Below are 22,201 nucleotides of genomic sequence, written 5' to 3'. Positions count from 1 at the left end.
GTAAGCGGTGGACAAGAGCTTGTTCCTAGTTGCTATCATGGAAATTAAAGGAAACCATCGCAGTTTTTCTGGTACATACCATGTTATAGAAAAGTTTGTCTCTGTGTTTTTGCACACAAATCCCCCAAATCCACTTTATCTGCTGAAGTCAGATTATTTTTTTTTTTCTTCTCTTTCTATGCATGTTCAAAATAGCATAGGCCTTTGGTGAGTGAGAGACGATGTCCGCACAGCAGTCTTGGGAAGTTGTATGGGAAGATGGCCTTCACAATACCATGTTCTGGTGTTCCTCTCCTCCAGAAAGCATGCTTATAACGTGCTTTCAGAAAACAAGCTCACCCGCTTCCCCTGGGAGTTGAGTTCATAAAACCTCCCTCTTCTTCAGCTTTCTATCTGAAAGAAGTGAACTCTACCTATGTCTTTAACAGAAGGGATATTTAGACAGTACTTGTAAACACGGAAACAGTATCTGTCTTTTGGACTAATAGCTTACCTTCTTTATAAAAGTGGGTAAAGACTGCTACATATAACCACATGGAGTGAATGTCCATTTAGCTTTACTAAAAATCTTCACTGTCAACTGAAAAATTTAGATTATTCAATATGTAACACATTTTAACTATCAGTGCAATGGCTGTTTACTAGCTCTCTGATCTTCTAAATTTTTTCTACAAAATACTATTTTATGAAGATACAACATGGCATGTTTTGACGCAGTCCTGCAGGGAGAGATGCAATTGAGAATGCTATGCAATGATACATTCTTTTTCTTACACATAATGTATTTGTGAGCATCGTACATTCAGGCAAAAGTGTTAAGCTCAGTAACTCAGATCTTTACATCTCTGTAGCATTTTAACTGCTTTAGCAGTTTTAGCACAAAGGTAATAGTTCCAAATGTAGTATTAATAATAAGAAGTGAAAAATAGTTTATTCATTTTGTGTACAATAATGATAATAAGCATGTTACTATTGAAAGGTTTGCCAGATATTAGTTACATTTCTCCATTTTAGTAGAAGTGGTTTATGTTTCAAAAATTCTCTAGAACAGTGGTGATGAAGCAGAAATAGACTTGATTTTTGACACTTAAATGCAATGTCATTGTCAGTTAATACTTTTTTTTGTAAATTATCAATAATAATGATTAGGAAAACCTAACGACTTACCTCTTGTTTTCCTTTTGTTAGGGCTAGACTTCATATTTCCTGTCTTTCATCCAGGTTGTCTTCAAGTTTCCCAGATATTGGAACTTCCTGAGCAACGTTTTTTGTGGATTTGCTACAGTTGCATAGGTGTAAGGTGAAGGAAATCCTCTTAGAATATTTTCCCTCAATTTTTGTTTTTCTAATGGTAACATCTATTCCTTTCTCACCAGCAATCACAAGAATTCCATTTTACATTCTCCAAACCCAGCTCACCTAATTAAAATAAAAAGGTAAAAAGCTTGCTTTATAATACTGAATGCAGTAGTTCAGTAGGAAAAAGAAATCCAGTGAATGAGTTTTTAATACTCTGATAAATCATAGCAATACCTTTTATTGCCCCATTAATTTACTACTATATACTGTAAATAATAATTCATAGCAGCGCCATTTTGCTAACTTGGATGGAGTTGCCGTCATGACCCTTGGTAATGCTGCAGTAAAAGATTAAACCTTTTGAACTGTAGATGTGGGTGAATGTCTTTTATGGGAAGTAACACAAAGTTTCAGAAGCTGAATTATTAATCTTTTGTGAATTAAAGTTGAACCTGTTAGATAACTGTGAAAGCTTTATAAACAAATATCTGATAACTAAACAAATATATTTTGTCAGGTATGTAAGACTTTAGTGTATTGTACTTTTAAGAAAAAATGGAGAGAACTGAATGTACTCGATTATAGGAATTTGTGTATTATTATGGATAAATGTTCTACAGAGGTGTATAAATTAAGACTATTACAAAATGAAAAACAATAGTTTTCCCCTTACATTTACTTTTTGGAACTTACAAGTGATTAGACTAACTTGACGAAGGAATCATAAAACATTTTTCTTACATTGACAGGTTGGGTATTTTTGGTAATACATCCCTTAGTGCTCACTGACACATATGTTTGAATTCTGAGTGGTGGTTTGCTTTCTATGCTTTAAAGCAGAAAAATGTATTCCGCCTTTGCAGCTAATCCAGAAGGCAAAGGTAAAACTGATATATATATATATATATATATATATATATATATTATTTTTAGGTTTCTCTATTTTAAAGATGTCAGGGCACAAATTCAGTAGTAGATAGCTAGGGAATACTGCTGTATCCACTAAAGATACAGTCAGATGACATATGACTGATGAAATTCTTGCGATTATGAATTAAAATTGTGATTAATTTTAGAATACTGTAATCTGCCTACAATGCTGTGAAAATCAAACTTAGTGGTATGGTTGATAAATTGCTTTTCATGTTAAGCCTTTTAAAACAGAAGTTTTCCATCACTGTGGTATATGTTGAACTCCTGTAGTGCCACCTACTTCTAAACTTTATTGCATTTGTGTCTTCAGTCTGTCTTTTTGTGGTATCTGTAGCTCATGAACAAGCTTTTTACCACTGATCAGTCATTTCAGGATGTACTAGTATGATGTTGTTAATTGATAGCTTATTTATAACCAGAGCTCTTGTGTTGATTTCATAGTCTTATTTTGAAGTTGCTTGGTATTAGTACACTCATTTCCTTGGTACACCTGTATGTGTATGTAACCATAAATTCTCTGTGGCTGGTTATCTGCTTGGTTTAACACTGCTTTTCGTGTGATGTGCTCTTTGATTACTAATTTGCAGTAGATACAACATGAGTGAGAGAGTTCCTATTCCAAAATTGCCAGCTCTCTGATGAACTATGGTGCAATTAGTGATCCTTAAACGGTATGTGAAGAATGTCTTGGTTTCTGCAGCAATCTCACTGAGCCAGGGCAGGACATTCAGTCAGAAACCTTCAGGTGAAGATTGTGACTGGAAATATGTTAACTAGAATAATAGAAGTAATTCATAAACCACACCTCCCCAACAACCCTTGTAGAGTCTAGAAAGATTTTCCACAAGCTGATAAAGTTGACTTGCAAGTGAGTAAATAGGATTGTACTGTGCAGGATAAATTGTCTCAAAACTGAATAATTTATAGCTTTTAACATGATTATTAATATTTACCTTGGTGGAAGCTAACATAGTGTTGTGGTTTAAGCCCAGCAGGCAACCCAGAACCACGCAGCCGCTTGCTCACTTCCCCCACTCCTGGAGGGATGGGGAAGAGAATCAAAAGAATGTAACTCCTACGGACTGAGATAAGAACAGTCCAGTAACTAAGGTATAACACAAACCACTACCGCCACCAGTAATAATAATGGTAAGGGAAATAACAAGGGAAGAGAATACAACCAATCACCACCTGCCGACAATTACCCAGCCCAACCCAAGCAGCGATCTAGCCCTTCCCGGTAGCTGCCCCCAGTTTATTTACTGGGCATGATGTGCTGTGGTATGGAATACCCCTTTGGCTAGTTTGGGTCAGGTGTCCTGTCTCTGCTTTCTCCCGACTTCCCCTCCTCCCTGGCAGAGCATGAGACTCAGAAGGTCCTTGGTCAGAGTAAAGATTCTGATCAGCAGCTAAAACCATCGGTGTTATCAGCGCTGTTCCCAAGCTGAAAGTCAAAACCACAGCACTGCATCAGCTACTAAGAAGGAGAAAAATGGCTGCTACTGCTGAACCCATGACACATAGCTATAGGAACAAGACAGGACAGCAGTAAGAGTAATGAAGATCTTTCCAAGGAATCAGTGACTCCATCTTCTGGCTGCAAAGAGAAACTTAAGCATTTCAATTGAGTGAGGATAAAGGTGGAAAATACTAAAACGTGTTCTCAGAATTAGCATTCAGAAAATGAAATGCAAGTACCAGTAGCAAATAGATATGATGTTAGTTCCTCCATTATTATTATTATTATTATTATTATTATTATTATTATTATTTTTCCTGCAACAACTTTCATATGCTAGGATAAATATATTGTAAGTACATCTCAAAAAAATTTGTTACATCCATTTTGTATAGGAAAAGTTGGTTCAAATAATTTTTTGAGAACAATGATATTATCTTGCAAATGATGTAGGAATTTTGTCAATACTATGGATTACTGTTTGACAAGAGAATGCAGTAAAGCAGGTGTATTTACCTGATAATGAATGCATGTCGGTATATGAGATATATCGTTAACATTTGTAAAAAGGCATTTAGGAGCCTAGTTGATTTCATTTAAGAACAGCTAGTCACTCCAGAAATTATTATCCTTTTGTTAGGAATTGACTTGTATCAGGAAGATCTGTGATAATAAAAGATAGGCTGAATTCTACAAGTCGATTCCTTACTCAGCCAAATAATTTGCTGCAGAGACTGGTGAAACCCTCAGCCTGTAGGAGGGAAGCAAAGCTGGCCTTTCCATTCCCTACTCATCTCCATGTTGAGACCAGCTTTAGTGCAGAGAGGGAACATCGCGGTTTATTTTGTGATCTAATTTCAGTTTAGTAGCTGGAAATGCCTATTTCACCTGGTGGAGATAAAAGATAAAGTTGAGAGTTTTCTCTAAATTGCTTTTACTCTGGATGTATACTCATTTAAATCTTAAAGAGGCACCTCTTTCAAGATGTACTTGCCCCCCCGGTGCTTGATATTATCAACACTGGCAATCTCAGAATCATATAAGATTTGAAAAAAAAAAAAAAAAAGAGAAAAATAAATGGCCAAAGAAAATCTGCATTTAGACTTTCTTTTATAGATATGATCCTACAAATAATTTGTTATTTTAGTTCACATAAATTTTTAAGAGAATTGGGATGTATGTAGCAAAGCAAAATTACCAAATTATATTGTAGCAGTATACCAATTTCAAAGGATGTAGAAACTGACAGTAAAGATTATTTGTATATATTGAGCTTTATGTACATGCCTAAACAACAACCTATTTATGGTAGCTTGTAACCTATGTGTACAGTTGGATAAACAGTTTAACTATTCATGTGCATTATTTTTATATGATGGAGTTCAGTACAGTAAGTATCCCCAAAAGGATAATACTGCTCACTCCTCTTGTGCTGGAGAGACCAGCCGGGACTGGCCATTTAGGGCTATCAGTAAACCAGTACTGTGCTAGGGTGAAAGGAAGCATATGAATCATAAATGTAGCATGCTTCACCTGTTTTGTTGCTAGCTTTATGATTTCATGCTGCTTAAGCATTATGATTTTGTGATTGAACTGTCTGTTTTCCTCCCTTGCAGTGTAATAAGATGACATTGAAGAAAACCCTCCTGTTTGGGTTATAGCGTGTTTAAATATATCACCATTCGATCTGAATTCCTGAAATAGCCCTGATTTGCCCTCTATTCTTTTCAGTTTGTGAGTCTGCACTCTTTTCTAAATTACTGTGTGGATACTTCAAAGACAACAGTAACAAGAGTCAAGACGTTCTCTTCAGTTTGAGAGTGTTTGACTCCTGTTTTATTGTTTGTTTTTTTTTCCATGTCATCTTCTGTACATATTTCATGCTTGTTATACAGTTAATAGAAACAAGGATTAAATGGCTGTAACATTTTTTGTGCCAGTTTAAATCCAGATTTCAGTATGAGATTTTATATTAGATATCCGTATTTAGGAATACTGCTTTTTAAAAGAATACCCCATTTCTGATGAAGAGCTCTGTGCTAGAAGGTCCATTAGAAATGACAATGGTAAGCTGAACTCTTTTATATTAAATAAAATCAGTCTTTATGACACTTCGAAACAGTAGATGCAGCAATCTAGTTTTGATAAGTTCTGCAATAGGCTGTCATAAATTTTGTTTTAGCTTAAATTATGGTAACTCCAAGGATGATCCAACTGTGTCAGACTGTGCCCTTTGTGGCTATTATTCAGGAGCAGATTGGCAGGATTGCTCCTACCAAAATTTCTCATTTCTGCCATAATCCTGGCATATGATATATGCTCCCTCTGATGGATTTAGCTACTGATAGAATTAGCTGTCAAGTTAAACCATCTTTAAGAACTGAAGCCATGATACTGTTCAGATTCACTCCATGCTTTCCACTAGGCAACTAAAATGTGGTTGAGCTGGAACCAGTACTTAGAGGTGTTCTTCCTCCGTTTCCTTGAGCATTCTGTAGATTTATTGATGTTTAAAAACCTTGAAGCAAAGAAGAAGCCCCAACTCTGGGAAAAGAACCAGGTGCTTTTCAGGGCTTCCTACAACACTTCTGTGTCACCCTAAGTACTCTCAAACCTGTGGTGTGAATAGGAAGAGCACAGGCCTGGTCATGTCCAGAGCTTTACTACTATCTTTGTCATGTATGAAGTACCTAATATTAGTGTTCCATTTAATGTTCCAAAAAAATTGGTAGATACTGTTCACTGTAATCCACATCTTAATTAAGTCACTGTTTAGTAAATCACAGCTGGAACCAGACTGGTAATAATGTGTTTACGTATAAAGGTGTGGATAGGCATCTTCTAGAAGTACAGACTTCTGTATTTCTCACTAATCTTCAAATAGCACTCAGAGCTCATTCCTCTTTTTTATTACAAATTGGATGCTAACCTACATCCTTTTCATCATTTTAGGCTTCAAAGTGGCTGCTGATCTGTCATTACTTTGCTGTATACGTAAAATGGGTGTAGATTTTCTTGCAAGTGTGTGAGGCGCCTTGTATTTGGTAACATTATAACGCGTGCCTCACAGCTATGGGACTGGGAATTGCATCTCCATGTCTATGAAAATCTTCGTTAAGGAGCCTGTGTTTGTCTCTCTGAGTGCAAGTGGTAATTTTGCCAGAGGTGTCAGTGAAAAGAGGAAGGCAGTAGATACGGTTAAATCCTTGTCCCCTTTCCTTATTTCTACAGTGGTATTAGGAGTCTTGAAAGTTCCCAGACCTCCAGCTCCCTTCAAAAATCATCCTGAGTTCTGGCAACTGAGAGTCATCTGTAGTTTGTTTAGATAATGAGCTAAAATATGATACTCAACTCTTTTGTTGTAAGGCCAAGTAGAACCCAGACAGTACACCTGTAGTAGAAAACAGTAGTTTTTCTTTAAGTTAATTAACGTCTGAAACTGAAACTATTAGAAATGTTTCATACTATTTTATTTCTGCTTATTACTTCAGCCAAAGAATAGATAAATCTTATTTATTTTTTTTTTTTAACAGAATATACTGTCTCACTCTAGAAGATCTTTCTTTACTTTTTCAAAGAAAAAGATGGAAGTTTCATTTTGAATTCAGAAGAAGCAAGTTAAAAATTTGTGAGTCTTAGACATAAGAAATAAATAAAAGGATTTGATACAGTAACATGTCATTTAGATTGTTCAGGTTTATTTGAGAGTTTTCTCCTCTTCTTCTGTATAACATATTTAACTTTTATCAATGTAATGTTTTATGCCTTGGATTTTCATAGTACATTTGCATTTCTGATGCTGCTATTAGACAGGAGCAATAGAACTCAATAATAGTAGCGAGGTTGACACAAATGTGTTAGAAGGAGAAGCTACAGAGATGAAAGTTTTCAGCTATCACTGTAAAGCCATGCCTTACAGAAACCCTCAGGACTGATGACCACTGCATTTCAGATAAAAGAGTGACATTGGTGTAAAACAGATTTAAAAACAATTTGCTTCAAGTCCCTCTGTTTCCTTTAGTATTATGAAACTTTTGGGCTTGAGCTTGCAGTGCTTTCTTGCTACTGAATGTTAGAAACAGAATAAAAAAGGTTGTTTTTTTTTTTAATATATGTATATAGTACAACAATTGTGGGCTGTTTCTATGAGAAGGAATACCAAATAACAAGATACTTATGAAAAATCATGAGTATTGCCAACACAGTAACAAGAAAGAGAGAGATGTAAAACAAAGTAAGCATCCACTGTGTTCTGTTTAAATAATTTCCTGTTCACCTTCCTGGAAAATTATCCATTATGGTGGATTCTTCCATACACATTGCTAACAGAGCTGAAATTGGAACACTAAGCCAAATACAGAAGTCATTTGTTGCAAAACAGTGTTTTTTAAGTTCTCAAACCTACACTGTCTTAATCAGTGGCGGGCTTCTCTTCTGCTTTTCTCTTGAAATGAGACTACATGAGAGATGACTCTACATATTATTTCTTTAGTAGCCTCTTTACTAGGCTTCTCAATAGTGAGTTCTGACTAAATTTGCATATCTATTATGAATAAGTCTACTGGTCAATAAAAGTAACCATCAGTAGAAGAAAGGCCTACAGCAAAAGAATGTGTTTAGCCAATTCGTCCCACAGTTTGACATACTCTGCCATTTGAGACAGTTTGGTGGTCTAAGGCAGTCTCAGTGAGTTGATATCCTCTTGACCTCTGCACCCTTTTCAGCAGCTGGCAACCTAGTGGGTCTGAAAGAGATACTTGTGTTTAGGTACATGTAATGAGCCCACTCAGTAAGATGCTAAAAGTTGGCAAAATTTGTGAGTGGGAATGAAAAAGGATGTGAAAAATGCACTCAGACCATTGGAATATACACACAGCCCCCCAGTAGTTATAGGGAGGTGAGTAAATTCTAGAAAGACAGTAAAACAGGAGGAAATTTTATTCTTTTAAAATTGTTTTTAAGTAATGTGAAAGCTCCTGTTAAATCCTCTCCATTCTCAGCTATATCATATGATGAATTACATCTCTGTACAAATTCTGTCTGCTGAAGGCTGAGGACAATATTTTCTGGTCCTTTGCTGAGGAATACCGCACACATGTTCATGGATCATGATGTTCTGTTTTCCATTGATCAATAACTGTTATCTGTCTCCTGAAGAAGCCATTTTCTGTGTTTAGAAAAAGAGCTCTCCCTGGGGAAACTGAGGCAGCACAGGTTTTAGTGATGTGTTCAAGATAGTATGAGAAGTTTGTAGCAGAGCTAGGAATAAACACCAGAGCTCTTGATCTTGGTTCTCTAAGTACAAGGCTGTGTTTTCTCTTTGGCAAAGCCTTCTTTCAGCTGTGCTCGTACCTCATTTCATCCGGCTGGACATGGTAGTGCTCTCTGTAACATAGTTAAGTTTTTAAAGGTGGAAGTGGTTTAGGAAAAATATACTTCAAAATACATTTGCACCTGTGCAAAATATATTTCAAAGTAGATGTTCAGCTCAAGTAAACATCTTGAAATCTTGAATTGAGATAGGATGGTTTACATGCTGTAATAATTGGAAAGTAAAGAACAGAAAATTAAAAGGTATTATAAAACTAACTGTTTCAGGCAGAACTGCCAGACTTTCAGGTGAAATAATTAAAATCCTTGGTTTGTTCTTTTTTTTTTGGCTTGTTTGTTTGTTTGGTTTTTTCTCATGGTAAATCACAGAAGTGTCTTTATTCTCTGTATATGTTAACTGCCAATCCAAACGCCCATGCTCTCCTGCATATTTCCCTATATGAGAAAATGAATATGAATGTCTGACTATTGCAATAGCTCCAGCTGCTGAAACATTCCATTCACAAGGAAGCTGTTTATGTTAAAAAAGACAAAAAATCCAGAAGAAAAATCCCCACACAATTAGATCAGGTGCAGAGGAAATAAGTTCTGTATTCTTGGGCCTTTCATCAGCAGAATGCCATTTGATATGTATGCTATTAGCTAATTTCAAGCAGTCCTTTAATCCTTCAATTGCTATTAAAATGGGGTTATAAGATAGTGAGACTCAGATGCTGTCTTCTGGATATATTGTGCTTTCCTGAGATGAAAATAATGATATGTTAATTATATTTCAATAAAAGTAGCCATATTTGTGTGAATACTGCATAGATGCATGATTGAAATTGAAGGGTGGGAAAAAATAAGGATAGAAAAGGAAGGAGAAACAACAACAAAAAGAGCACAGCGGCTGCTTGCAACTACCTGAAAGAAAGATTATCTCTTATCCTAGTTTCCTATTGCTGAATCAAATGTGATGTGATGAGGTCACTCCATGTAAAATGCTGTAAGAATGTGATCTGTACTTCATCATTATAAAATTCAAACATTCTTGAACCTTTTATTCCACCCTGTTCATATTTATCTTTTTGGTCCTGCCTTCATTGGGTACCACATTTATATTGATAAATTGTAGGTACTTGGAGATGTATTGATGGGCTGAAGACAGTTCAAAATGTAGAGTGCTGTGGCTTTGCATATCATTACACCTAGCTTGCTCTTTGCCTCTTGAAAGCTGTCGATTTGTGCATTATTGCTATTCAGGCTGATAAATGACAGTAATTGTTCTTAAGTTGAAGAGCTGGCTTAATGTGGTGACTTGCTTGGGAATTCTGAGCACTGGGGTTAAATTAGTGCTCCACTGGTTCTAACAAAATGGTCTTTTCCAGCTCAGAATAGATACTTAATTGAATTACTTTAGTTTTCATGCATTTTGCAGCTTTGCATTTGAAGAAAAAATATTCATAACAAGATCAGGGTATTCAAAGCTGTTCATAGGGAGGTCAGGCTCAGTATGTGCCCCCACTTCAAGGCACCTGCTCCCAGTGGTGCTACCACAATTAAAAAAAAAAAAAAAAAAGAAAAGGTTGAGAGGGAGAATATGTTAGTCCTATGATGGCACTGAAAAAGACATAAAAAAAATTAGATGGAGATGTGTCCCTATTCTTTTTTCCACTGTCCCAGGGGCACACTTACAAAGATGAAATACAATTTGTGGGATTTTTTAAAGTAATGTTTTTTCCAAGTGTAGTGGCACTGATTTTTCATCATATTTAAGTCTAGGAGTGATGTCTTAAAGCTTTTGTTAATTCTAGAAAAAGACAGTTTTTTTCAGGTATGACTCAAGAATTCCTCATGAAATTTTGATTATTATTATTTTTTCCTTGAATATGCCCACAGGATTCAAACCAAGAATTCTAAATTTTCAGAAGTTGAGTGTGACTTGTGTTGAATTGTTCACATTCAGCACTGCTTATGTGTGCAGCAGTACAAAGTAAGGCTCACAACTGAAATAATCGAGTGCTTCAAGTTTCCTTTCTTCAGGCAGTTGTGTTTATTTTAAAGTGTCTGTATGGTTCTTTTGGGTAACAGTTGGGCATTTCCAGTTCCCACATTGGTGCAAAAGAATTTCAGATCAGATTAAAAAAATTGAGTTGTTAAAGAAGAAGAAAACAGGATTCAGTGTGAAATTTATTTACTTCGTTGTTTACTTTCTCTGTAATGACTTACTTGTTTCACATATAAATATTGAGTAGGATTAATCTCTTTCACATGAGATAGAGAAATTGTTTCCTTTAACCTACAAAGTTAATATATTTCTTCTGTAGTTCCAAGCATATTTGGAATTTCCTGGGTTGGCATCATAAAAATATTAAGTGAGAATTTTAGTCACAACCTTACTGCAAGATTATCGTCTTCTTATTTATAACTGCTGTAGCTTCAGTCTATAATGAATATTTTCAAACAAAAGTTATGAAAACACTGGAAAAATAATAAATACAATATTTGTTTAGTCATTTTAGAAAACAGGAGTCCTTTTCCTTAGTCTTAAAAAGGAAGATTATTTACAGTTGTAGACAATCAGTGGATAATGTAATCAGATGTATCTTCTTCTTTTGTAAAGACTTGTGATTGTTACTCTATGTAATTCAAGGTTAATTCTCATTCTCTCATCAGAGCTGTTTTTTTTTTTTTATTATTTATTTAAATCGGTCACCTACATCTTCCAATTAATCCCCTACCACCTTCTATGAGTTCAAGTACAGATTTGATGTTTGGGACCATTGAAGACACTTCATGGGTATGCAGATGTACCCAGCATATGTTTTAGTTGATCCAAGAGTATTCTTAAAGTTGACAATAGAGCAGGGAGACAAGGAGGGTTATATTATCTATTGTGCATATATGAGCCTTACTCTTTTGGATTACTGATGTTAAAGTAGATAAACTTTTTATCACTGGAAACACTTGTCAGCTTTTAGGGGGACATTTATGCTGTTTACATTAGATATTGGTGCTCATCTACTGAATGTAAAAGAAATTATTGGTCATATAGACTGTAAAAAAAATCGGTTTCCTGCCTTCCTATTCTTTTGCTGCATTACAAATTTCTTACCTCTACAGCTGTTTGTGTGTTACTGTGCTAGAATGCATTGAAGATAGTAGTTAATTTCTGTTTCCTCCATTTCATGTCTCAAATACATTTCCCAGTAAGAAAAGGCTCATTATCTGACTATGATAATTTTGAAAACATAGATTTTCCTCAAGCTGCCTTTTTAGTATTTTTTCTTCTCTTATCTGCTTTAAAGATAAACAAATAGTCATTTCATACTTTTATAATAGGAGAACAGCATTAACTGACTTCATAGGGAGGTGGACTTAGGCCTTGTGTGGATACTGTATTTTTTCTCAATTTTATTCAACCAATTTTCTTGACTGAGCTCATTTTTTGTTATTCATGAAACCTAAAGCCGTTGCAGCATAAACCTTAATGGATGCTATCTTTCACATGCTGATCTTCACGTGCTCAGTTTTCTTGCAGGGTCTCTGATAGAAGGTTAAAGAATATTGCGACTAAGGCATATATTTTATTTTACTTCATCCACTCCTCTCCAATTCATTAAATCTTTGCTATTCAAGTTAGGATAAAGAAGAAACTATGAAGGTTCAGCTCACAAAATAACTTTGAAAATATATAATTCAGAAATTTTATGCTATTGGGCACATTTAATATCCGTCCTCAGCTTTTGTGTAGTGCTAATGTGCTCTTTTTTTTTTTTCCTTTAAGAGATTAGTTATTATTTTAAAGAAAAAAGTTTAATCTTTTTAGTTCCAGGAGAACTTTGAAAACACAGACCGCTTGTTACAGATTTGTCTCTGGCAGTGTTAAAAGTATGTTGTATGTATTTAGGTTAGATATTAGGAAGAAATTCTTCACTATGCGGGTGGTGAGTCCCTGGCACAGGTTGTCCAGAGCTGTAGCTGCCCCATCCCTGGCAGTCTTCAAGGCCCGTTTGAACAGGGCAGGAAGGTGTTCCTTCCCATGGCAGGGGTTTGAAACTGGGAGATCTTTAAGGTCGCTTCCAACTGATGGACTGAAATATCATTTGTGAACTTTTTCCTTCAATCACTTGGAATTACAAGTATTTTAAATTTACTAATCAATGAGAGATTGCTTTTAAGGCCTCTTGATTTAGAGGCAAAGTCAGGTACTATAAAGTCCAAACTACATCTGTAATTCTAATATGACATGGAGAAAAGGGCTTGTTTGTTTTAAGGTACTAAGCATCTGCAGGTTCCATAGAAGTGAGTTGAAATCCTGAAGAGATGGGCAGCTCTGAAAATCCAATGTTTAGTTAAAAATTTTTGTGTAGTTCACTGGCTCCTTTGTTTTTGTTTTTTTTTTTTTTTTGGGGGGGGGGTGGTGGTGGTGCTGGATTTTTTGGGTTGTTTTTTTTTTTTTGGTAGCTTTCTCTGTAAAATGAAATTTAATTTCCCTTAATTGAAGTGTTGGGGTATGGGAAAGATAATACTAAGGAGAAAAGTAAGAGAAGCATTTTGAATGGGAATGTATTTTTTTCTCCATGTATTTTATTCTTCCTTTTAAAGGATTATTAAAAGTTTTAAAATAATGTGGTCTTGTGGTTCTCCATAATGCTGAATCTATAATTATCATTTTCAGCTGGTTGACTGTCTGTTGACCTAATAGAAATTCCCTGTAGTTACTGACGTTACTTTAATCCCTTTGTCTGACTTCCTTCAGCTCTTCAGGTGGTGGTGGCTTTAAGTTTAGAGTGATCATGTTTGCTTCTGGATTTGTCATACAGACAGGCTGCTGATGGCTGGTCTTGGCTTTTTTATCTTTCTGGGCATAACTTTTCTTTGCACATGTATGCACTGTTAATGTGATCCAGTAGGAGATAACTATGCTAATATTTCATGGTTAAAAAGGGGAATGGGGAGGGTTTTGCTGCCTGCTTTTTTACTTTCCAATGTTAATCTGTATGTTGTATATAGATAGAATGGATCTTTAGGCAAAATTCTTATTTAAAGTTGATTTAAATGTTATGCCCTGTGTGATGTACCCTGTAGAATAATGTTTTCTTCTAAAAGGATGAGCTCTTCCACTGTAGGCATGCAAATATTGTTGTAGCAAGTTATGTATCACCCTTAATTTAAATTTGTTCAACCTTTTCAAGTCAAAAAAAAAAAAAAAGGTTTTCAGTGTCTTGAAACTGTTACCCATTTTTATGTGCTAAAACTTGCATGTTCCTGAAATTCTTGTGTTTCAGCTAAAATGTTTTAGGTGTTTCTGACAACTAGATTGAAATAGTCTTCCATCTGTGTTTTGGAAGTTTCAGTGTTCACTTTCTTTGCAATATATGTGGGGCAGGAGGACACATTTGTTCCAGTTGGGCATTTTGGTGGTCATATCAAAAAAAAAAGTGAGCACTTGGACATACTTCTGTGTGTTTAGTAGAAAGTTTAACTTGTCAGTATGTTTGCTGCAGCCAAGGTCAAGATTTCTGTTTTGGAAGAAGTTATGCTGGAATGAAATTACATCTTGAAAGTGTTATCCTGCAATTTTAATGTTTGTTCATGAATCATCCATGGTTGACCATGGATATAAGGAAGAAATTGTTTCCTGTTAGGGTGGTGAGGCACTGGAATAGGTTGCCCAGGGAGGTTGTGAACACTCCATCCCTGGCAGTGTTCAAGACCAGGTTGGATGAGGCCTTGGGTGATATGGTTTAGTATGAGGTGTCCCTGCCCATGGCAGGGGGGTTGGAACTTGATCATCTTAAGGTCCTTTCCAACCCTATCTATTCTATGATTCTATGACACACTGATAGGAATAATATCAGTATTGTGAAAGCATTAAGAATTAGTTAGGGATCTGGAAGTTGTTCCACCACCTGTGTAGTATTCTCTTGCATATTCATTATTGGCTAAATCATTGCAGGAGTTTTGGCACTCTGATTTGGGTTTCACATGTGTTACCAAGATCATTGATGGGATCCTGCTGTAACAGAAAGGACATTTGAAAAATTACAGGTGAAATAACAGTAACCCAGTTCCAAACCTGACTCACAGAATCTTTCTTTCTTTCTTACTTAAAGGAGTAAAAAGGTGTCATGATGATTTTGTTGTTAGTGTTTTGTTTTTTTTTTGAAGTCTTAATCTTCAGTTACCTCTACCCCAACATTTCTGTCTTACCTAACGCTTGCTACAGAACCTTGTTAAACTAAGTAAATGCAACTGGTGCTGCAATCACAAACCACCTAGGGGAAATCATTTATAAGGGTGTTTCTCAGTTAGTTCAGCAGTTGTAGCAATTCCAGTGAATTTTCTGTGTTCTTATTTTCCTGCCTGCATTTGAAAAACATTCAGTCCTCTATGACAGGAGAGGTATGTGCATAGAGTTTATAAATATATATGTCTGGTATACAAATCATGCTTTTTTGTGTGAAAGATTTAGAAAGAATTGTTTGATACAATAGTGGCTATTTGGTGATGGGTTAGGCTTTTGCTCATCTTTGAATATGAAAGCTATGGAAGAGTGATCAGTAGGTAGACTGAACAATTTTATGTCACAAATTGGGTGTACTGTTGTCATGAGACTGGCATAACATTTGAGATTTTATAATGCAGAAAATAATCGTTCTTTGTTTCCTTTGTGAATTCAGGTTTTTTTTTTTGTGGTTCCTTACAGTGTTTAGATTTCTTTTATAGTCAAGAAGCTTAGGAATTTCCCCCTCCCCTTCTTTGACCTTCTGTAATAATTTCTTGTAAAGAGCTGAACATTCAAGGAAATATAACTTTTATGATTGGCAGCATAAAAAAGCGTAATGTTTTCTGACTGGATTTCATCATCTATTATACTTAAATTGTGGCATGTCATGATGGACACATTTTAGCAGTTAAGCTTCTTCCTACCATCTGCAACATGCAGAGTATGTGTATTTGTAAAGGAATGAGCTAGCAAGATTCTTAATTTTTTGGCTAGCAACACCTGATTAAAACATGGTATACATTCATATGAAGCAACAAGAAAATGAAGAGGAATTTGCAGCACTTAAAAGAGACTTCATATTTATACAGTAGGATTCAGGTAAATGTAAAAGGTGCAAATACTTCCCTCCTTAGTTACTGTTTTTGAAAACAGTGGTACTGCGTATATCACAGATGAAAGTGCGTAAGCTTTTCCTGTTGCATACTTAATCTGTAAGACTATTTCCTGCTTTGCAGAAATTAGTTAACAATTTCAAAAGTTACACAAGCATGGTAGCTTCCCCAGCATCTTTAGATAGAAATATGGAAAGCAGGAAAATCCTAGACTCTGGAAAAGCTGCTGGAAGAAGTATCTGCCTGAGTGGGGTCTAAAATTCAAAGATTCTTGGGTCTTTTCATAATTCATGTAATTCATTTTGCACAGTTTTTTTAGACTTCTGTGAGACCTGTGATAATGCAAACAAAGCAAGTGAAGCTCTAGAAGTAAAATACACCTTCATTAAGTATAATCCATTTCTAATTTAAAAAACCCTTATTCTCTGTGAACTTTTTTTTTATAGTATTCTCCTTAAGTGTAAGTGGGGAGAGTCACAAAAGGACTGAAATATTGAAGTCTTCAGTAATTGCATGTTCCCTGGCTTTCTTCTAAAGAAATGTTTGGAAGATATTTTTGAGGCGTTGAAATTTTTTTACATGGGGTTTTCTTTTTTTTTTTTTTCCCCAGGGAAATAGGTACTAATATTAACAAAGAGAATAGAGTTCTTAATGATGTGCTTTTTTTTTTTTTTTTTTGATGCCTTGCCTTCTTTAATGTGTTTTCCAATTTCCTAGTAGGCAGGAAGCTGGATACATGTGTGGTTTTCCCTGTTGACACCCTGCAGTGTCCCTGCAGAATGCATTAATTGTATTTAAACTTTTGTGGTTTTGAACTTTTGTGTTGTCTGTGAATGATGTAGTGATACATTAGTATCATATATGGATTAGTAATATCATTATATGGATTAGTATCACTGTATAGATTAGTGATACATTATCAAAAGTGATACACTGCTTTGTACAGGAATGCATAATGAATTTTGAATGCATTTTAAATACATTTTTTTAGTGCTTAATGAATACTGTGTAAGGAACCAAACATGGAGAAAATTTCATGTTTATGTTCCTTCTTTTTTCTTCATTTCTTAATATGTAACTGAAATGGGGAAGAACAACAAAAAACACCCAAAGCCAAATTACTGTTACCCCCTACCTTCTCAAACACTTAGTGTCCTGTCAACTGAAGAATGATGTGTGTCTGTTTAACTTTGAGGAGCGGTTTTTGTTTCTGACTCTGGGAAAAACTAAGAACTAGGAAAATAAGGTTCTCATTCTCTAGAGCTCTGTGAAAGGAAGCTTGAACTTCTTAGGGCATGAGTGGACTTGCATTTGAATCCAAAATTTGTTTTTTTTCGGCTACATACCTTCCAAAGGGAAGTATTTCCTTTACATTTTAAGAAGTAAATATTTTTTTTATGCCAATTTCCCTGAAAAGTGTTCATGAACTACATTAGCTTCATTTGTTAAACTGATTTCTTTTGACAGAAAAGGAAAATATTATGTATACAATGAACATATGACTCTACAAAGCAGACCATGATGTTTGCTCTTGCAGGCATTACTGTATATGAAGCTAGTGGATTATAGAAATGATTTGATAAATGTATAAACATTTTCAGAATGAGGAGTTCTCAATTCGTCATCTTTTCTGTACTATTTCTGCCTACACCAGCTTGTACTTCAGGATCCTAGTTTACTTACTGTACTTAGGTCTTTGAGTTGTTTCTGTGTTTGACTTTGTTTCCAGAAAAACACAACAAACCTGAGATCATTACAGCATGCCATAGTAATTAATAACCTTTAGTTTCTGTTTCTGGAGGAGACGTGATAATTTTAAAGGATATTTTAATCTAAGATCAATTGGTAGAGAGATAAGGGAAAGCATTAGCTTGTTTTGTTCTAACAGATGAATTTGTTGCGAAGACTGACCATCAAGTGGCTGAGATAGCTTCATTATTTTAGATGGATAGCTAATTACTGTCCTTTTGTTATTATTCCTATTTCTGTCCTTCCTGTGGTGGTTGTGAATTAGCTTTGTTCCATTTTCTAAAGTATCAGGCGTTTTTATACATTTGGTATATTGAATGGCAAATACTTGATGTAAAGTCTGCAGTTTTACTCCATAACCAGATTGTAAAATATGAACTGAATTAATCATAACTGCAAAGAGTAATGGCACATTTTCTCTTATTTTATCTTTACTGCCTTTCAGATCGTGGTTTAAAACCTTCTACATCTGGTGCACAGAATGAGGCAGCAGCTTTGGTAGTGGATAGCAAGAGGCAAAGGTCAAACCAGAGGCTGCACAAATATTGTGCACTGGATTTATTGTTTTAATTAAGACTGTGGCAGTTCATCATAAACAGTTTATGGTGTTTTTGCACAGTGCAGCATTTTGAAATCAGCTGTTTTAATGAAAACATAATGTCATATCTGTCAAAGTTCTAAATATTTTGAAAGTGAAATATGAAAACAAGAACTTTAATTCTGGGTTTACTGGGATTAGCTCTTGGAATTGTTTTAAAATCCCTTATGTGCCATATCACAGGTAGCATAGTTCTGTGTTAGAGAGGGAATGGAAAGTACTATACAGAGATTGTTATTTAATTGTGAAAATATATGCTGAGGGTTAATGTATTGAAGGACAAAGCTGTTATGATTTGCATTGGAATGCTAGAAGTAAGGCATAAACAGAGATAAGGCTCTTCCTTCTTCATAAGCAGTATGTAAATGCTGAGTTCTGATTGTGCTTAAAAATAAAAACAACAAACCCCCCCAAAAAAACCCAAATGGAGGAATCCTTAAACCTGGAAAGAAAGAAATATGCTGTGGGTCATATGATGCCGTGATGTATTAGCATCAGGGTCTTTGCAGCTAATTATTTACAAGGCCTAATGTCTTCCTGTGGAATTTAAGGCTGAGCATTTTGTAGTCTAGCTAGTTTCTAATATTGTTATGTATTCATGTAGATATGTAAGGCAATTTTGGTTACATTTTTTGTATGGTCTGATAAAATATTTGTATAATCTGAAAATTATATTTTTGTGGTATTCTCCTTGGAAAATAGAAATTAAGTCTGTCATTAGATGCTAGGCCACAGTAGTTGACTGAACAGGGTAATGTATGTTGCATTTTGTGCTATACTTGGTCAAGTTTCATATATATTGTATTCCATGTTATTTTATTAAATTTAATATCTGCACTTCCTATTACCAGACATGCCTCTCATTCAAAGCACAGAGGCACAGTTCTCTAATCAGAAGTGACAAGCTATATACTTTCTTTCAGCCATTATTTGGTAGCCTAGAGCAAGGAGCTCTGTTTCCTTGAAAATGTTTTGAATTGGGTTATTTTTATTGAAGTATTAAAGTAATTCTTCAGATTTTAGGCTATTATTTAAGTACTTTTGGGGGAATGCAATAACCTCTGGATTCTCTAGCCTTTGTTATGTTAACAATTGTAGCTGCTAAATGTATCTTTTTAATGCTTGTTATGTAAGTGTCTGGAAAAATATCTGATTGATAGAAACTAACAATATTTAGGAAATAAACAAGATTAGTTGGCTAAATTAGTTTTCTATTGAAGTATAATATGAAAGTGACTCACTATTTAAATATACCGCTAGAGTATGGTGACTATACCTTTACCAGCAAATGAACAAGGTTAACTGTTTGCTAATGTGTTGAACATATGAACAATATGAACATATGAAAAGTTCATGTTTGGCAGATTTAATCTTAGAGAATCTGAATGTTATAGTTTCCTATCTTAAGGCAGTCTGTTGCTTCCAATGATGTTGGTTAAAGCTCTCTAGAAAAACATCTACTATTTAGGTTTGCTGGATATCTTTATTTGGAAGGACTTCTGGAATCTCTGCTAATTTTGTAACTCCTTTTCCATTTTTTTAAAGATATAAATCAGTGTGGAAATGTCAAAAGAGGTAGAGTAGATTTGCTATTGAAGGAGAAAGGAAGCAGTTGTCCCAAACTTCAAAGATGGGTGGCCTTTGCACCTCTTCTGAAATAGTAAGCATCAAAGAGAAACCTCAAGGTGAGCAGCTTTACTGTGGGTGTAGTTTTTTTGGGGTACAGATGTTTATGAAAGGTGATCTTAATGCGTTGAACACTTCTGTATTGCTTCCTTTGTGTTCTGTGTGTATTCATGTGGGGAGATGTGTGAAGTGTAAGAAAAGAACTGCCAATATTTCTTAGAACTGGGTGAACAATGTGAAGAGATGCAGAGTGTTGTTAGCAGGTCTCCCTGACATCAAAAGAAGTATTGCCCTTTGTTAAGTGGAGACAGTGAGCCTTGAGAAACTTTGCAGTGATGTTGATGTACACAGGAGAGAAGGATAATGCTAAGGAGCTAACTCCAAACTTGAATAAGGATCTATTCTTCTAGGCAAACATCATTTTTCCCAGAAACAATTTAGTAATAATTTTCTGCTAGTTGTAGGCATTATTCATAAATTGTTGCCTTTGTAATCTTGCCTTTTTTTTTTCTTTCCCTTGAGTTTGTGTTAGCTTTTGAGAGCTTTCTTTTGTTAGTATGCTTGATTGATACTGCTTAATAGGACCACGGTATTAACAATCAACTTCCTTTATCAGCGTTTTATGCAATTTTGGTGTATTTAAAAATGCAGTGGACTTAATAGCAATGTTTGACCAGGATTATCCTAGATCTAAACAGAGACTTGTGTGTGTATTATTGCTTCCAAATTTTGTTATTTTCTAATTCAGATGAATGAAAATGTAGCAGATCCACAGGCAATGTAGATAGTGCTGAGCAAGGAAAGAGAAGTAGAAAGTACTCATGAGCATGGGAAAGTGGGAAGACTTGCAGAAAATGTAAGAAGTAGGTATGCTGAAAATGGGGTTAAGTTCCATTTTACTGGCAGACACAGTGGTTTTGTGTGTAGTTTTCATTAAGTAATTACATGCATACTATACCGTTTGATTTGCAAACGCAAACTGTATCACATGTACAAAATAAATGACTGTTCTATGGAAAATATGGCCCTGAATAGAATTCGGGAATGACAGTTCTTACAGTTTGGTGGAATTAAGAGTTACAATTCAACTATGTAATTAACTTCTTTGAAATGAATTTGTCACTATGTGAAAAACAAGAATAGGTAATATTGAAGTGGTTAATACTAAAATAAATGAAATGGGCAAGAACTGATGTGCTCTAATAGAGTAAAAATCTATCAGAGGTGACTGAAACATGTTAGAAATTAAAACATTAATAATAACCAGCAGTACCCAGAGAGAATGAAAACGTCAACAGAGTAATGACATTAAATGTCCAAAATGTTTTGTAAGATGCTGAGTGATACTTTGAGAAGATACAGAGTGGCAGGAGAGGGCTTCAGGTAGAAATGGAGATGAAAAATACAGGACATTCTGAGAATAGCTGAAGGCAGTGAACATATTAGGGGGAAGTATCTTATTCTGGCCCTGTTTTCTTCATACCTTCTGCTTACACCCAGTGTTGGTGACAGAGTACTATGTTAAATTTCCTGTTGATCTGCGGCTGTGACTTGAGCTTTAGAGTCTGAGTGTGCATCACCCTGAATGGTGTGTGAGTGATGGAGAATCCTTACTTCCATGCCTACTGGCAGTAGGAGTGAGTGCCATCTCCTTCTATCTGCAGACACATGAGGAAAGGTTAAGTGTCTAAACAGACATGCAAGGGCATGCCATGACATTCCCCAGTACCCTGACCACTATCTGGCCTCTGTTTTTGGGGTGAAGTTGGGTTATGGCCTTGGTATACAACTACAGAAACAGCTTGAAAATGCTTCTGGGTTCCCTTGGTTTAATGTAAGAGTAGTCAGCTAAATGTTGCTTGGTACTTATTACATTCTATGTCTAGTATTTAAGGGTACTTTAGAGATGGTCCTGCAAGTTAGGAGTATGTAAGGCTGCTGGTACATGCTAAACTCTATAGTAAATGCTGATGCACGATATACTTCGCACTCAACAATCTGCTTCATAGGATATCGTTCTGTGTTACCCAGAAAAATGACCGTCAGAAATTTGTTAGCAGTGGAAGCATGTGGGGAAAAAGATTGCTCTTCCTATTCTGCAG

General features: G+C 35.4%; 1 long non-coding RNA gene across 2 annotated transcripts in view; it reads left to right on the top strand.

Annotated features, from left to right (window-relative positions):
- The window catches only part of LOC133277354 (uncharacterized), a 31,173-nt gene extending 9,457 nt beyond the window's left edge, over window positions 1–21,716 (top strand). Inside the window, exons 1-3 of one of the 2 annotated variants that reach the window (XR_009746169.1) lie at window positions 15,261–15,409; window positions 20,019–20,158; window positions 20,848–21,716. This is a non-coding gene — a long non-coding RNA (uncharacterized LOC133277354). Of the gene's footprint in view, window positions 1–15,260; window positions 15,410–20,018; window positions 20,159–20,847 lie in introns of those variants that run through there. The other variant, XR_009746170.1, reaches the window with a different exon arrangement.
- The last annotated feature ends 485 nt before the right edge of the window (window positions 21,717–22,201 follow it).

Source organism: Pezoporus flaviventris, unplaced genomic scaffold (assembly GCF_033815535.1).
Source record: "Pezoporus flaviventris isolate CSIRO_AGI_PZ_B2104156 unplaced genomic scaffold, CSIRO_AGI_Pfla_v1 ptg000054l, whole genome shotgun sequence".
Lineage (NCBI taxonomy): Eukaryota > Metazoa > Chordata > Aves > Psittaciformes > Psittacidae > Pezoporus > Pezoporus flaviventris.
This window is presented reverse-complemented; position numbering and strand designations above follow the sequence as displayed.